Raw genomic sequence first — 6,265 nt, 5'->3', positions numbered from 1 at the left:
CACTTTTCCAGGCTGAAGAGCCCCATGGCTCTCAGCCTCTCGTTATAAGGTCTGTTTTCCTGACCTCTGATCATGTGCGTGGCTCTTCTCTGGACTCTCTCAAGCTTCTCCACATCCTTTTTGAATTGTGGAGCCCAAAACTGGACGCAGTACTCCAGCTGCGGCCTCACCAAGGCCGAGTACAAGGGGAGAATGACGTCCTGGGATTTGCTCGAGAAGCATCTATGGATGCAAGCCAGAGTTCTGATCATTTTACTAGCCGCAGCATCGCATTGCAGGCTCGTGTTCATGTTGTGGTCAATGATGACCCCCAAGTCCCGTTCGTCCGTAGTGCTAGCCAGCATAGCACTGCCGAGCCTATAAGGATGCTGCAGGTTTTTCTTCCCAAGGTGGAGGACCTTGCATTTTTCGGTGTTAAACACCATCAGGTTCTCGTCCGCACATTTCCTAAGCCTGTCAAGGTCAGCCTGGATCGTCCTCCTGTCCTCAGGTGTGCACACTGGCTGAAAATGTTCCAACTTTTTTACTTATTTACTTATTTATTTTGCAGAAAAATATTACTGTTTAGTTAAAAAATATGAAGATGATTTTGGGGGAAAAGCCTGGAAAATTTCCTGCAAAAAAATTATACCATGCTGAACCAACTCGGATTACTGTCACTGGGAGTGTGGCTGCTTTAAGAGTGGTGATGTTCATTAACGATCCATGGTCATTAAGACCTGGGCTGAGACTGGTATTTTTATTAATGATGAATGGGATGATGGTTCATTGTTTGGGGAGACCAGAGGAACCCTGATCGAGCATCATTTTGGGGGTTAAATAACAATGATATTTGTTAAAGTAATGAAACCAATTAGGTCCTGGCATACTGAGGTCCTAGCAGGCATAGTATCTATGGAGAATACAGGTATAACACAATATACTAGGAGCCGCACTTTGAGCACAGTGCTGTGCACTGAAGGTCTTATTGCCACTCGCTGGGGCCAATGACAAAAATCGACGATGAAAAATGTAGTGATTTAATATAGCATCAGAAATGTGATCGCTCTGGATACACCAGGAGAGCAGTCAATAAAATGACATCAGGTTATTGTTGCTTCCTTGCTGGGTTTAGCAAATAAGACACCTGTAATCTGCTGCATTTATTCACACTTCGGAGCCTGGTTTTTTGCTCCCAACCACCATGAGAGAAAACACATTTTCGAAGAACATGAGAATTGGCAGCTTGATGCAGAGCAGCGGCTGCCATGCAGCATGTTCTGCTTAGTGGTTACCACATGAAAGCATCAGGGCAGGTGTGCATCACTCCCTGGGGAGCAAGGCAAAACCGGTTACCAGGTCACTCATCCGGGACCTGGGCCAGGAATGGGCGGAAGGTAAAAGATTTTGTAACGTAGCAGAAAACGAATGCGTTTGCCATCTAAATGCTATTTCAATTAGGTCCCTGACTCTATAATAGCTTCCCCTTCTTTTGCCAGGGCAGCCATTAACTGCAGCCAAACCCCAGGCACATGCGGTACAAGTTTGTGGTTTGGTTGTGGTTGTTTTATGTTTGTAGCAGAGCAAAATGGAGGAGTCAAGAAAACTCAGAGAGCTTAAAACCCAGGAGAGGCACTGTGCTGCACTGTGGTATCCAGAAAAGAGCCCGCTCCTCAAGGGAAGGAAAACAACTCTTCGGAGGGTATGGACAAAAAAATCAATCAGGTCGTTAACCTTTTGACTGGAGAATGCAGCTGCTAAGGTTCAGCAGGTTATCACGCCAAATTTGTTTAGACAGCGAGCTGTTTTCGAATGGCAGCGTAACACCGGCTGCGACATGGGCTCATACACTTCTGTATCAGCGGGTCGCGTGTTTGACTCTGCCACAGTCCACGTGTCTGGGGAATGGGTCTTTTTCAGCAGTTCTGCCATGCAGGCTACGATTCAGCATTGTTGTGCAAATCTGATGACGGTGGCCAAGGCACGGCTATGGGATGTCTATTGGAGACAGGTATGGGAGCCTGATGGAGCCCTGAAGTATCTTATCATTATCAAGCATTGGAGGATACAAGGAGATGGAAACGAATGCCTAAGCCTTTCCTCACTTTCGTACTTCTGTCTGAAGATTGTGGGTGAGCCGCGCATTAGCCACCCATTGATAGTGTTTTTGATTGCTAATTTCCTAGTCCTTTCTGTTCCTTTGATGCACCTCAGGGAGCCTCAAGGTCCGAGAGGAGGGTAGGCCCGCACCCGCCTGGGAATCAGCGGGAGAAATGACCTCCATGATACGAGCTGTCTGGAGGAGTGTGGGAGGCTGTGAGGGGCCTCAGCAAATTCTTTGTCCATATCATTTTATCGCAGTGTAAAAGCTACTAAAAATAAGTCCATCAAGAGCAGGTGCACGAGTTGCACAGGTGATTATTGACAGAGCCTGTCGCCTGGAGAGAACGTCTATTTTGGGTTCTGTCGTCACTGATTTCCTTAAACAACCCATAACCTCTCACGGGTGTCTGGAAGTCGGCTCGTCCCAGGAGCAGCTGCTACAGCAGGGCGCATGACCTATTGCAAGAGCAAGTCTATCTGCCCCGGGGCAGGTGACGGTAGTTACGCCACAGCTGATGGTTAGGTTTCCCTTGGAGCACATGTTTCCTGTTAGAGCTCATGTATTATAGACATCGAGACCCACTCCTGATGTCCCCTTGGTATGCCAGGAATCAGGACCCAAAGAACAATAACTTCACCAGAGTTTCGTTCCCGGAGTGCTTTGTACCATTCCTGTAAAAACGGTACCCAGGACAGCGAGATAACCTCAGGAAAATTCCTCAGCCGGGCTGATTTCTGAATGCTTCTCTCTGTATTGATTCGTTTGTCATCCAACTACCAGGAAAAACTCCAGGAGGCTTCTCTTTACAGCTTGCTGTTTCATTGACATTCAAAACTCCTGTTAAACCAAACTCTGCAATGCTGCTGAACTCTAGTTAAACTGATCATGCACCATAGCCATTAAACAGCCTTGGGTTAGATCCACTAGAAGACTCAGGTGCCGAAATGTTGATCACGGCCAATGTTTAGGTACATTGCCCTGGTAGTGGAAGCTGTGATTCTCAGCCAGGTACCCAGGGTCAGCCTCAACGGGGGACCAAGTTGAACTAGCACTGAGTATCATCTTACTGATAATGTAGGTGCATGTCTCTGGAACTGAAATTAAACATCCCAGGTTAGGTATCCAAAGCCTCTCTGTCTTGAAAGGGGACTAAGTACTTGGGAGAAGCATTCTCAGCCCCCCACCCTTCTCCTGGGCTTGTAGTTTCATAGTTTCATAGTAGCTAGGGTCAGGAGGGACCTGAACAGATCATCTAGCCTGACCCCCTGCCACAGGCAGGAATGAATGCTGCATTCACAAGACCCCAGACAGGTGATCTGCATCTAGCCCAAACTCCTCTTGAATTTGCCCAAGGTACGGGTGAGGACCACTTCCCTGGGAAGTTGGTTCCAGATTTTTGGTTCCTAACTGTAAAATATTGTCTTCTGATCTCTAACCGAAACCTGTTCTCCATCAGCTTATTACCATTGTTCCTTGTCCCTGCAGGTACCTATCCCTATAGGCTTAGGCAGGGTTTGAATTACACTCCAAGTGTGGTGGTGGTGGTGGTGGTGGTGCGGGGGGGGAGGTCTGTGGTAGCGGCAGTCGGAAACTGGAAAAAGCCGCTGTCACCACTGTCTGAGCTGCTTAGAAAGGCTTAGGGCTCTCGTCTCTTATGGGGGGGGGCTCTTATCTCTTATGGGGGGACTTATGGGGGGGCTCTTGTCTCTTATGGGGGGACTCTCATCTCTTATGGGGGGCTCAGCCTCTATTTTGAACCCTGGGCTTAGGCATCAGCCAGGTGATTCCTCAACTTCCACATTCCCATTAACGCGAGAGCCACAGTCTCAACCCTGCCTAGACTTGATGTCTTCTATAGAGGAAGGTGAGCCCACCTCCTCCTTCTGCAATACACTGGTGGTTAGAGCAGTCACTTAGGATGTGGGAGATGCGGGTTCAACCCCTGTGCAGTGGGCCGGACCTGGCCTGCAGAGCCATGTCATTCATCCCCTGGAGCTGCCCATGGCGGGGGAGTGGTGCCAGTGTGAAAGGCTCCCAGAGATGCAGCAGTTAACCCTGTCACAGCTCCCCCTCACCAAATTCCTAGACCCTGGAGGAGCCCCAGTGGTTAACTGAGGGGAGGGCAACCGGGGCAGAAGCACTGGGTACTGCCTTTGCTGTGGAGAGAGCCACAAAAATAGGTCCTGCAGCAGCAGTGGCTGCCTGTGCCCCCACCACTGGCGCGGTGGCAGCTGGTGTGTGCAGCGCTGCCCTGCTGTACCTCTGGGGAGCCCTGTGAGCCTGATGACATGGCCCCGCATACCAGATTTGGGTAGGTACATTGCGTCAGTCCTCAGCTGAATCCAACCATGGCTTGACCCTGCGCATCAGCTCAATCCAGCCCCCGGTCCAGCCCTGCGTCTAGCCCATGGGGTATCCATCCCTGTATGCAGCCCGGACGGTGGGATGGACTGGGGTGATGCTGTCCGGTATGGCTGGGCCACTGAACAGCCATAAGGGAAAGCAGTCACTGGGCCAGAAGGACAAGCAAGAGGGAGTCTGGCTCTGTGGCCAGTGTGGAGGACACTTCCCTAGATAGGGGGGAGTCCTGTGTTATGGCCTCCAAAGCAAGCCCCTGGGCCTGGGCACACGGCTGGCTGTGACCAGGGAATGGCTGGTGGTCCTTGGTCATGTGCAGCATCTGCCTTTTCATGCCATTAACAAGGAGCTGATGACCTGGAGATTGTGACACCACCTTGAAACTGCCAGCTGTGCATAAGGGGCAGAGGCTGCCCAGGCAGAGATGCTGGGAAAATACCCGCTTGGTGAGCAGTGCGTCATCCGAGTAGTTAGCAAGTCTTCTGGGGGAGCTTCTGATAAGCCGTGTAGGATGCCACAAGCCCACCAGGAGATTTCTAGCTTGATTAGTATGGTTTATAAAAGCCAGGCTCTTCTCAAACCTGCTGGAAGGATGGATCAGGGCTGCTTCAAGCTAGTTAGTTCCTGTGCGATACTTCGTCCCAGCTTTATGGAGCTGCATTCCTTTAATGCAGCAGGGTTGGCCCCACAGTTAGCAGTGCTTTTTTTAGTGGGCTTTCAAAAGGGAAGCTTGGAGGATTGCTTCGCAGGCCTGTCAGAGCTAGGAGGCATGGGCCCCACTCCCAGTGAAGGGCCTCGACAAAGATTTCAGGACAAGATTTTCCACGTGAGCTATGAATTTGAGTCTGCCCACTTTTATGAATGTCCCTTGGCCAGAGGTAGGTGAGGCTGGTGGTGAACTGGAAGAGAAGAGATCCTGGGGCTCTGGCCAGGCAGAGGGCATGGCTCGGTAAGACCCTGGCTGGGAAGAGGCGTTGGAAACCAGAGCTCCCATGCAGGCTCTGGAGTGGTTGTTCAGGTCATGTTGGTTTGGAAAACATTTTGAGCATCAGGCATGGATGGTACTAATGCTGGAAAGCCATTGTAACAAATTTATACAAGCTCCTTAAAAATTAATCGGGTTACCCTTTTTTCCCCAGGTAAACATCTCTTCAGTTCCATCTAAAGCTTCCTTGGACTGTTAACCACCGATGCATGAATAGTTTAAATATAACCTGAGGAAGGATGTACAGTTTATTTATGGCCGTTCAACCTGTGTGCCAGCACATTACCCTTTCACATCAAGCGATCTTTATTACTTGGTTTTGACATTTAAGTGTCACAATTTACTGCTGCGTGCTGGAATATTTGTTACAAAATAGTCCATATTTTAAAAGTAAGAGGTTTCTTGTCCTGTTTTAATTTTTGGCCAGATTTCTGAGCTGTTATAATTTTTTTCTTCAGGTTGATGCCAAGAGAATTTAGCTGGAAGGTCTGGGGTCTCTCGGGGGAATCACTGGCTATCCTGGATAGTAATGGTTCAGGGCTGTGATGAGAGGTAGTTATACGTACAATTCAGATTATGTTGGCATAATGGCTGTGTGTAGATAGCAATGATACAAGGAGGAGGCTATTTGAAGAGGTTAGACCATGTGCTATGACTTGGGTTACAGAGAGAAGTCCTACGTGGTAGATCTGGAAACATTCAGAGACAGCAAGGGCACAGCTTGTCTGGTGAAACTTTATGTATTACCATTGGTAGAGGACTGGTTTGAAGGGTTTTTAGAGCCTATGTGGAGCATGCTGTGTGGATGGCATCTCTTAATAGCTGTCAGAGCGCATTGT

Source organism: Crocodylus siamensis, chromosome 2 (genome assembly GCF_052110815.1).
Source record: "Crocodylus siamensis isolate JL-2025a chromosome 2, ASM5211081v1, whole genome shotgun sequence".
Lineage (NCBI taxonomy): Eukaryota > Metazoa > Chordata > Crocodylia > Crocodylidae > Crocodylus > Crocodylus siamensis.
This window is presented reverse-complemented; position numbering follows the sequence as displayed.